At 41.8% G+C, this 12,351-nt stretch overlaps 1 long non-coding RNA gene across 1 annotated transcript; it reads left to right on the top strand.

The window, feature by feature from the left end:
- Window positions 1–1,194: 1,194 nt before the first annotated feature.
- LOC311125665 lies at window positions 1,195–11,858 on the top strand. Its single transcript, XR_014612896.1, has 3 exons — window positions 1,195–1,272; window positions 2,300–2,540; window positions 8,957–11,858. It is a non-coding gene; the product is annotated as an uncharacterized lncRNA (long non-coding RNA).
- Window positions 11,859–12,351: the final 493 nt, after the last annotated feature.

The raw sequence follows: 12,351 nt of genomic DNA, 5'->3' as shown, positions 1-12,351 counted from the left end.
TCCTGCATACTCACCAGACATGTCACCCATTGAGCATGTTTGGGAGGGCTGGATCGACGTGTACCACAGCTTGTTCCAGTTCCCGTCAATATACAGCAACTTCACACAGCCACTGAAGAGGAATGAGACAACATTCTTAGATTCCAGGCTATCACAACCGGCCGTGATTGGGAGTCCCATAGGGCGGCGCACAACTGGCCCAGCGTCGTCCAGGTTTGGCTGGTGTAGGCCGTCATTGTAAATAAGAATTTGTTCTTAACTGACTTGCCTACTTAAATAAAGGTTTAAAAATAATAATAATAACAATCAACAGCTCCATCAACTCTATGCAAAGTAGAAGTGTCCTGGACCAGGAAGCGGCAGATACCCAGTTCTGATGTAATGGGGTAGGGCCCAGTGGTGCCAATTTAGCAATTTTGTTGCTAGATTTAGCAACCTTTCAGACTACCCTGGCAACTTATTTTTCAAACAGCACCTAGCAACAAATTCAGCTACTTTAAAAACTTATTTGGAACTTTTAGCAACTTTTGAAAAGTGACTCAAACGCTAAAATGCACAAATGTTCTCTCTAAATGACACAAAAACGATTTTCTCTGTCACACACTCAGTCACAACACAAGTACCTGGCTGCAAAAGTGCATCGTGAGTGACGTCAGCAGCAGGCGCTCAGCTCGTGCACAGGCAGCAGCAGGCCAGCCAAACAGCACAACAACCTGGAGAGAGCTGGAGAGAGATGCCTAGCGCACACATCATTATTTGAGTTAAGTTGCTTGTTCAATAAGATAGCATATATACCTTGTTATTAGCTTGTACCTTTAATTGTTGATCAGTCAGGTAGCATGTTAACGAACCACCAATACACTGCTTGAAACTATAATTGTTCAGAATGTGTAGGTTTACTAGTTAATAAGAAAATAAATAAAATGTAATTGTTCAATAATGTGTAATGTGTAATTGTTCAATAATTCAACAATTCAATGTGTTATGTTTAAAAATAAAAAACATCTGATCATATAAAATGTTATGTGTTTATATTACTTTTAGGAATACAAATATGTGATAATAAACAAACAAATCTAAACTAACAAATGTCAAATCATATTTGTCGCTGAGATGGCCAGTCAATTTGATTGACGTTATTGTGTATTCTACGTAATGACGTCATTTTACGTTATTACGTAATGACTTCATCACGCGCACATTTCTTCACAATAAAGAAAGCTCTGTTATCAAGAAGATAACCTTTGTGTCCGTTTCTATTTATTACTAGAGGTATGTAATAGCACGTTTAAACTTTCTAATGTCGAAAGAATATGTCATACCATGCTAGTTAACACATCCGTTAAGGTATTATCACGTTTGGTAAAGGTTTGATGTGTTATTTTTGTGTCAAACCGAGTGAGTGAAAGAACGTGATAAAAACGATTTTACAAGTCACATAGCTAGATATTTTGGGTTTTCTGAGTGAATGTACATAATTGTATCATGTTAGTTTAATAAATAATCAATTTATTTGAGATTTCTGAGTTCGTTTAGCATATTATTGGTTTTGTGTAAAATTCCCAAGCTGGTAAAATGGCGGCTACTCTCGGTCAGCGTCAACGGACTTCAGTGAGGACAGTGCGGGTGCATCAGATAGAGACAATTTCACGGTCGCACTACTGTTTTGAAGCTGAATGTAATGATTATCAGTTTTCTACGTGTGTACTAATATTCAGACACATTCTGTTGTTTCTGTCTTCATCAATAAATGTTGCTATGGTGTGAACAGGAAATACAATTGGTTTTTGATTGAAGTAATACAGTGAAGACAAGGTTATTCAGGAACATAGTACATAGTGCTGCCTAAAACATACAGTAACTTTACTACATGGCTTTTAAGTCATTTATGTGTATTTGGGAAATGTACTATAGGTTAAGTACACTTACATTGTGTAGCCTAATTTAAAGTGGGTACTTTGTGTCTAATGTGGCAAGGCAAGGTTATTCAGGAAAATAGTACATAGTGCTGTCTTAAACAAACTGTAACCTTGTACTAAATGGTTTTTGAGTCATTTATGCATTTATCTACTATAGGTTAGGTATTAGCTCAAAAGTATTGTGGAGCTCCTGCACCTTAATATAAACAGTACCGGCACCCAAAATGAGTATTGGCACCTATTTCAGTCCAAGTCAAACACTGAATTAGATAATTGAACAAGAAAAAAGTGAAAATATTTTTAGAGAATAAAGAAAGTGCCAGAACGGTCAACACTAACTTTTGTGTCTGTGCTCTCTATATTACTACTGGCCGATTCAGATTAAGTCTGAGGCCGGTAACATCAACAGTGAGGAGAAACCCAGCCTGTCTCTCTCCTTCCACACCTACAGTCCAAACCTACAGTCACTGGGTCCTGATTGTGACAGTGGAGCCCAGTTTGCATCGCAATATCCAGATATGGCATCAGTGAAGCTGGAAGACTGCAGTCAAACACTGGAGCTGAATGTCAACATTAAAGATGAAGAAGAGGAGGAGAAGATTGGGAAATCTGTTTCTCAGGGTAAGAGCAGGTTCTATCTAACTAAGTTTGTTGGACATGATTTGGAAAGGCACACACCTGTCTATATACAGTGCATTCGGAAAGTATTCAGACCCCTTGACTTTTTCGACATTTTGTTACGTTACAGCCTTATTGTAAAATTGATTAAATTGTTTTTTTTCACTCATCAATCTACACACAATACCCCATAATGACAAAGCAAAAACAACAACAACTGAACAATCATATTTACATTAGTATTCAGACCCTTTACTGGCCATTCAAAACAATAGTATCATATCCACTTCCTGCTACATTGGGAAGCAATATGCAAGAAACTAAAAAGTAGTCTACATGAGAATATGATTTAAATGTTGACGAGTAACATGAATACTCCCTTTTACTCGGGTTCTGAGTCCTCCAAGGTTCATTTTTATTCATTTTAGAAACACTTAAAATAAGGGCTGTGTTTTGTGTAGGCTTAACCTGGCGTGACTTTTAGCAACATATTCGGCTCTATTTCCTCTCAGATTATAAAATGCTAATTATCATCAAAGTAGACATCATGCAAAACAACAATTCACTGCAATCTCCAGCACTTCATCTCTAGCTGACACCTTTGCTAACAGGTATTGTGTCAATTTAAAACTTGCACAAGACAGTTCACAGAATTGACCATTTAAATAAATGTAGGCTATTTATTCATTACTACATTTAGCTAACATTAGATAGTTAACCCAGAGATCCTTACCTTTGACTCGATTCAGCAATTTTGTCCAGAATATAATAGCATTTGTAGTTCTTTATGATAGCCACATTAGCAGCTAATTACCATTTCATTTTTGTAGGGGTAAATACAGGCAAATATATTGATAAAAGTCACATTGTCCTAGAGATATTGACACAGTTATAAAATCAATAAAAAAAGTGGAATGGGGGATGCACAAACCTTCTGGAAGGTCTGATGAAGGAGAAGATGGTGGACATGGACAAAGGAGAAAAGTGGAATATGTTTTGAGTGACTATGGAATGGAAGATCACACAGAACTTTTAGAAGAGCTACAGGAGGAAAGGGAACGTGACGAGAGTGAGGATGAATTAACTGTGGTGGCAGGTGCAGTGATGACCGCTGAGAAGGAGCTGAGTGTAGAGGGAAGCAGTGTGGTGAGGGAGGTTATCGTCAAATGCAAAAAGAGGGATACGTCCTCCAGTAACTCAGAGATGGAACCTGGTGAGAGTGTGGATGAATTACCTGCGGTGAGGAACTCCGAGTTCAGGCCTCGTTCCAAGGATGATAAGGATGATTCTGGCCCAGTGGGAGTGGGCGCTGCGGATTACGTGATTAGAGACAGGAATTGTGACTTGAATTGCTCTCCGGAACAGGGTGGCATTGAAAGGAGTGATAACGGGGTTAGGTTTAAGTGTTTAGGATGAGCAGTTGAAATGGAAGATTCCAGGTGTCTGTGACACCCTCCGTTTGGTGAGACGTAGATCTGGTGTAAAGCGTGGGGAAACAGAGAATACATTATCTGTCATGCTGGATTTTGATACATAGTCTCTGCCAGATAAGGTCAAGGTAGGAAGTGTCAGTTATCCCGTGAGCGATTCTGTTCTGTAAATACTACAGTGTTTTAGGTGTGAAGTTTATGGGCCTGTTGCAGCAGTGTGTAGGCGTGCAATGCCTAGATGTGACAAGTGTGCAGGAGGGCATGAGATGAAGAAATTTGTGGTATCAATGGAGAAAGTTCTGTGTGTTAGTTGTGGGGGCGCTAACGGGCTGGGGATCTGAGGTGTCAGGTGAGAGAAAGGCAGATTGAGGTTGCCAGGGTTCCAGTAATACAGAAAGTGTTGTATGCCAAAGCAGTGAAGAGAGTGGTAGAGGAAGATGGGTACAGGGTGAGGGATCTTGAGAGGATTCCTATGAGTAAGCAGAGACCAAGAAAGAGTGATGGGAAGAATATGTGCTTCAGTAAGGTGGGCATTTTAGCATTTATAGCAAAGGTTGTCAATTGTACTGCAGAAATAGATCGAAAGTCCCAGAAAATAGAAGCTGTGGTGGCAGCATCAGAGAAGTACTTGGGATTGCGAGGATTTACTGCAGAACAGCTGCAGGGGGTGTTGAGTGGTAGTGGTCTGGCGTAGGACTAGATGGGGTTAAATAGTGGAATGGGGTGGTGGGTTTTTGTCGTGGAAAATTGCCACGAAGGGACTCAAAGTCAAACTTAAAAAATAATATTAATTTATCATCAATCTGGAGAGGTTCCAACAAACTTAAAAGCACCATAGTACACGTCGGTCGGGAGCTCTGCCGGGGCAGTCCCGTTAGTTGTCCTATATACTGCTTACACAGACAAGTTATATTTGCATGATTTTAGCTTTATTAATAATTAATTAATCGTTAACATTTGGTTCCTGCATGTGACCGACCAATACCTCACAAGGCTTCTTCTCTCCAAGCTGAGACCTTGAAACTGAGATATCCCTTTTGGATCCCAGAACAATGTTCTGTGCGTACTGCCAATTGGTCTGAGGAGGTCAGTCATCTGCACGAATCAATAACATTTACCCTCACATTTTTTAGAGCAGGCTAATACTGCAATTTTGTATTAATTACCGTATCAATGAATTTAATGTATATAGGGTGTGAATGGCCTCACACACCAGTACAGTAGGTGGCAGTGTATGCACCTAAAAGTTGAATGCGCTCCGCCAACCAAATCCCGAAGAAGAAGGATGGAGAATGTGAAAAAGCAGCAAAGTTCATCTTTATTATTGATGTTTGATGAAGAGTATCTACCACCCTATGTAAAGCTGGGATATATAATATACCCCATAAAAGACATTGTGTAAAACCTGATGCAATGCAAGAAATGTAAAAAGTTTGGCCACATGTCAAGTGTTTGCAGACGGAAGGAATATGTTATTGAAGAATTCCCAGAGAATTCCCAGAGTGAATGTAAAATGTTGTAACTGTGGTGGGGGTCATATTCCTGAATTCCCAGAGTGCCCTGTTATGGTGAAAGAGGTTGAGGTCTCAAGGATCAGGGCTGTACAGCAAATCTCCTATGTGGAGGCGGTGAAGAGAGTTATAGTAGCAAGAGGCCACAGTTCTGAAGAAGATATGGCGGTGGATGCACTGCAACCAGTTGCAAATGTTGTACGTCAATCAAGTGATCTGGATACACTTATTTTGAAGGTGGATTTTTTAGTATTTATAGCCACAGTTATTAATTTTACTGCACAATAAGTCCAAGAAGCTGGACATCATTATATATGCAGCTGAAAAGTTTTTGGGCCTCCAATGTCCTTCAAGGTCTACTGTTGCCAGAAAATGTTCCGCCCTCACAGGATCCTTCTGAGCCTGTGTAGGGACCTGATTAGAACAGAAAAGCAGGCTGATTTAATTTAAATGTTGATATTGATAGTTTGTATGATTTTTTTAAAATACTGTATACACTGAACAAACATATAAACGCAACATGTAAAGTGTTGGTCCCATGTTTCATGAGGTGAAATAAAAGATCCCAGAAATGTTCCAGACACAAACGTATTTCTAAAATGTTGTGCACAAATTTGTTTACATCCCTGTTAGTGAGCATTTCTCATTTGCCAACATAATCCATCCACCTGACAGGTGTGGCATATCATGAAGCTGATTAAATAGCATGATCATCATTACACAGGTGCACCTTGTGCTGGGGACAAGAGTAGCTGAGGAGGTGCTTGGCAGCATCTAATGGGGATCCCTAACAAATACAAAAATGCCACTCTAAAATGTGCAGTTTTTTTCACACAACACAATGCCACAGATGTCTCAAGTTTTGAGGGAGCATGCAATTGGCATGCTGACTGCAGGAATGTCCACCAGAGCTGTTGCCAGAGAATGTTAGGTTAATTTCTCTACCATTAGCTGCCTCCAATGTTGTTTTAGAGAATTTTGCAGTATGCCCAACCAGCCTCACAACTGCTGACCACCGTGTATGGCGTTGTGTGGACGTGCGTTTTGCTGATGTCAATGTTGTGAACAGAGTACCCCATGGTGGTATCAGGGTTATGGTATGGCATGGCATAAGCTACAGACAACTAATACAAATGCATTTTATCGATGGCAGTTTGAATGCACAGAGATGCCATGACAAGATCCTGAGGCCCGTTGTCCTGCCATTCATCCACCTCCATCACCTCGTGTTTCAGCATGTCGCAAGGATCTGTACACAATTGAACATGCTGAAAATGTCCCAATTCTTCCATGGCCTGCATACTCACCAGACATGTCACCCTTTGAGCATGTTTGGGATGGTCTGGATCAATGTGTACCACAGCTTGTTCCAGTTCCTGCCAATATCCAGGAATTTCCTAGAAGCCTAGAGTCAGGGAAAAATGTGTTATTTTATAAATGGATTTCATGCAATTCTATATCATTTTAGATGACTGGAGACTTTCGCAGAATCTTTTTTAATACCTCACAAATGACCAAAATGAAAGGGTACTTTGACACTGAGAATCTGAGATCAATAACCACGACCTTATCTTGAATCCATCAATAGCTTAGGCCCCTACAGTGAGGCAAAAAGTATTTGATCCCCTGCTGATTTTGTACGTTTGCCCACTGACAAAGACATGCTCAGTCTATAATTTTAATGGTAGGTTTATTTGAACAGTGAGAGACAGAATAACAACAACAAAATCCAGAAAAACACATCTCAAAAATGTTATAAATTGATTTGCATTTTAATGAGGGAAATAAGTATTTGACCCCCTCTCAATCAGAAAGATTTCTGGCTCCCAGGTGTCTTTTATACAGGTAACGAGCTGAGATTAGGAGCACACTCTTAAAGGGAGTGCTCCTAATCTCAGTTTGTTACCTGTATAAAAGACACCTGTCCACAGAAGCAATCAATCAATCAGATTCCAAACTCTCCACCATGGCCAAGACCAAAGAGCTCTCCAAGGATGTCAGGGACAAGATTGTAGACCTACACAAGGCTGGAATGGGCTACAAGACCATCGGCAAGCAGCTTGGTGAGAAGGTGACAACAGTTGGTGCGATTATTCGCAACTGGAAGAAACACTAAATAACTTTCAATCTCCCTCGGCCTGGGGATCCATGCAAGATCTTACCTCGTGGAGTTGCAATGATAATGAGAACGGTGAGGAATCAGCCCAGAACTACACGGGAGGATCTTGTCAATGATCTCAAGGCAGCTGGGACCATAGTCACCAAGAAAACAATTGGTAACACAATACGTCGTGAAGGACTGAAAGCACATATACAGGCCCGTCTGAAGTTTGCCAATGAACATCTGAATGATTCAGAGGAGAACTGGGTGAAAGTGTTGTGGTCAGATGAGACCAAAATTGAGCTCTTTGGCATCAACTCAACTCGCCGTGTTTGGAGGAGGAGGAATGCTGCCTATGACCCCAAGAACACCATCCCCACCGTCAAACATGGAGGTGGAAACATTATGCTTTGGGGTGTTTTTCTGCTAAGGGGACAGGACAACTTCACCGCATCAAAGGGACGATGGACGGGGCCATGTACCGTCAAATCTTGGGTGAGAACCTCCTTCCCTCAGCCAGGGCATTGAAAATGGGTCGTGGATGGGTATTCCAGCATGACAGTGACCCAAAACACACGGCCAAGGCAACAAAGGAGTGGCTCAAGAAGAAGCACATTAAGGTCCTGGAGTGGCCTAGCCAGTCTCCAGACCTTAATCCCATAGAAAATCTGTGGAGGGAGCTGAAGGTTCGAGTTGCCAAACATCAGCCTCGAAACCTTAATGACTTGGAGAAGAACAAAATCCCTCCTGAGATGTGTGCAAACCTGGTGGCCAACTACAAGAAACGTCTGACCTCTGTGATTGCCAACAAGGGTTTTGCCACCAAGTACTAAGTCATGTTTTGCAGAGGGGTCAAATACTTATTTCCCTCATTTAAATGCAAATCAATTAATAACATTTTTTACATGCGTTTTTCTGGATTTCTTTGTTGTTATTCTGTCTCTCACTGTTCAAATAAACCTACCATTAAAATTATAGACTGATCATGTCTTTGTCAGTGGGCAAACGTACAAAATCAGCAGGGAATCAAATACTTTTTCCCCTCATTGTACATGGTTTGACACCAGTATTGCCAGCATTTGTTTTATTAACTGGGCTATCTAGAGTGATCAGAGAGTAGACTAAAGAAGTGAAGTAGACAAACTGCCAATGTTTTAAAGTTCTATTAAATGAGTCTGTGTAGTTACTAACCCTTGTGATAGTGAGTGGAGGATGATATGGCTTCTTCATCTGCATTGCTTTCTCTTTGGGGTTTTTGGCTGGGTTTCTATAAAGCACTTTGTGACAACTTCTGATGTAAAAAGGGCTTCATAAAATACATTTGATTGACATGTATATCACACCAACTAACTGGTTCTTCTGATGTTGTTCACACAGGAGAACATGTTGAGACATTCTCTACATCCAGAGAGCAACAGCAGGAAGATCACAGAGCTAAGAGGTCTCACCACTGCCCACATTGTGAGGCGAGTTTCTCAATTCTATCAAAGTTAAAAATACACCTACAAATACACACAGGAGAGAAGCCTTACTCCTGCTCTGACTGTGTAAAATGCTTCACAACATCAACTGAGCTAAGACTTCATCAGAGAACACACACAGGAGAGAAGCCTTACTCCTGCTCTGACTGTGGGAAGAGTTTCTCTCGACTGGACACCTTAAAACAACATGAACGTATACATACAGGAGAGAAGCCTTACTTCTGCTCTGACTGTGGGTTAAGTTTCTCTCAACTTGGCACCTTAAAAGTACATGAACGTATACATACAGGAGAGAAGCCTTACTCCTGCTCTGACTGTGGGAAGAATTTCTCTCAACAGGAAAGCTTAAAATTGCACCAAAGGATACACACAGGAGAGAAGCCTTACTCCTGCTCTGACTGTCTAAAATGCTTCACAAGATCAACTAAGCTAAGACTTCATCAGAGAACACACACAGGAGAGAAGCCTTACTCCTGCTCTGACTGTGGGTTAAGTTTCTCTCAACCTGGCACCTTAAAAATACATGAACGTATACATACAGGAGAGAAGCCTTACTCCTGCTCTGACTGTGGGTTAAGTTTCTCTCAATCTAGCAACTTAAAACAACATGAACGTATACATACAGGAGAGAAGCCTTACTTCTGCTCTGACTGTGGGTTAAGTTTCTCTCAACCTGGCACCTTAAAAATACATGAACGTATACATACAGGAGAGAAGCCATACTCCTGCTCTGACTGTGGGTTAAGTTTCTCTCAACCTGGCACCTTAAAACAACATGAACGTATACATACAGGAGAGAAGCCTTACTCCTGCTCTGACTGTGTAAAATGCTTCACAACATCAACTCAGCTTAGACTTCACCAGAGAACACACACAGGAGAGAAGCCTTACTCCTGCTCTGACTGTGGGAAGAGTTTCTCTCGACTGGACACCTTAAAACAACATGAACGTATACATACAGGAGAGAAGCCTTACTTCTGCTCTGACTGTGGGTTAAGTTTCTCTCAACCTGGCACCTTAAAAATACATGAACGTATACATACAGGAGAGAAGCCGTACACCTGCTCTGACTGTGTAAAATGCTTCACAACATCAACTGAGCTAAGACTTCATCAGAGAACACACACAGGAGAGAAGCCTTACTCCTGCTCTGACTGTGGGAAGAGTTTCTCTCAACCTGGCAAATTAAAAATACATGAACGTATACATACAGGAGAGAAGCCTTACTCCTGCTCTGACTGTGAGATGAGATTCTACATATCTGGCAATTTAAAAAGACACCAACGTATACATAAGAAGTGGTAGTGGATTGAATACACTATTGTAATCCTATTGTTTCTCACTATGAGAGAACTGTGCAGAGGTACGGGGAAGTTGTAGAATGTTAGAATCTCTTAACTGATCAGTGTGCACCTTGTCAGTTTTGCAGTGCTTAGATAGCTCCTACTGTAAAGATAATGAGAGGTCTAGGATATTGAGGAAACCACAAGTACATGCATCCATGCCGTGTGTCAGCATTGCAGGATGGTGGTGGTGGTGTGGGGTGTGTTTTCATGGCAGACATTGGGCCCCTTGATAAAAGTGGAGTAACGTTTGAATGCCACAGGATATCTAAAAATCATTGTCAATCAGGTGCATCCCTTCATGGCAGAAGTTATCCATCTGCAAATATATTTTTTCAGCAGGATTATGCCCCATGCCACAAGGCTTGTCCAGAAAAGGTTCCACGAACATGACAGTGAATTCAGGTTACTGCAGTGGCCTTCTGAGGCACCAGATCTCAATCCAATTGTGCATCTGTTGAAGGAGATGGAACGAGCTATTCTGAGTAGAAATCCACTGCCAGACAACTTGACACAACTGTGGGAAGCATTGCAGTCAACATGGGCCAGCATCCCAGTGGAACGCTTTCGACACCTTGTAGAGTCCATGCCCTGACAAATTGAGGCTGTTCTGATGACAAAGACTATCAGCTGTTCAGAAATGACAGGTCCAGAGAGGGGATGCGAGGAGGGGGCGTGGCTATGTATGTGAATCACAGTATGCAGGCAAAGAGAAGAATAACTGACCTAGAGAAAGAAGAGTTTGAGTGTCTTCAGCTCCGTCCTAAACAACACCCCAGCTCAGTCTCATCTCTGGTAGTGGAGTGCTTTAACATCCACCATGGGCACATGACAAAACACTGCAGCAGAACACTGTGGATTATCTCAAATCACTGTCCATGTGATCAGGATGTCCTCTCCCCAAATGGGTCTCATCCTGTGTGGAGACTTTAATCACCTGCCCATCAAGATGCTGACAAACTCCCATCCAGACATGAAACAAGTGGTCAAAGACAAGACCACAGAGGGGACTCCATCCTAGATCTGATCAACACAACCCACTGTACTTGCTCCTCTCGGATCCAGTGATCACAAATGTCTGCGGTTCTCTCCAAACACAACATCAGGAGGGAGAAGCGAGGTGCAGCGGAAAAAAGGACATCTGGTAACCCAGAACAGAAAGGAGACCTTTGCACGATGTATGGCCAGTACTGACTGGTCTGCCATATATGAGGTGGAGAGCATCGATGCAAAGGTGGAGACGTTCACCTCCTGCATTCAAACTGCACTTGATGTATGCATGTCAATAAGAAATAAGAAACAACAACACTGGACAAGCCCTGGATGACTGAAAGAATAAAGGCTGCCATCAGGAAAATGCAGAATATTTTCAACAGATGGGGAGAAACAATGACATGGAGAAAATACAGAAACACAGTGCAAATGCTTATCAAGGAAGCAAAGACAAGCTACTACAAAACTGAAATCCAGGACCTAAAGAAGAAAAACCCTAAGGAATGGTGGGACTTCATTAACAAAGGACTGGGACCAAAGAAAACATCAGGAGGGAGAATACAGGTTGAGGGAATTGAAGACGACAACGTGGCTGATGTTTTGAATGGCTTCTTTGCTGAGACATGGACAAGCACCACACCTCTTGCCATCTTCCCCCTGCCAATGCCTACAAGGCAGGTGGAGCTGTGCAGCATTGGCCAGTTAAAGCAAGTTCTGAACAGACTCAGCCCACGTAAAGCATGTGGGCCTGATGGAATTCCAGCCTGGCTACTAAAGAGCATGCAGAAGATCTAGCCCCTGTCATCAAACACATTGTTAAAACTGTCCCCTGCCAGTAGGAGGTGTTATCTGAGTGCACGAATCAGTATGACTACCTCCCAAAGTCCAGCACTACTACCGCCCTTGTGAAAGCCACATACTCCTGGCTGACAGCTACAGACTCCATAAACCCAAC

This window comes from Coregonus lavaretus, assembly GCF_964263955.1.
Source record: "Coregonus lavaretus genome assembly, contig: HAP1_SCAFFOLD_189, whole genome shotgun sequence".
Classification (NCBI taxonomy): Eukaryota; Metazoa; Chordata; class Actinopteri; order Salmoniformes; family Salmonidae; genus Coregonus; species Coregonus lavaretus.
This window is presented reverse-complemented; position numbering and strand designations above follow the sequence as displayed.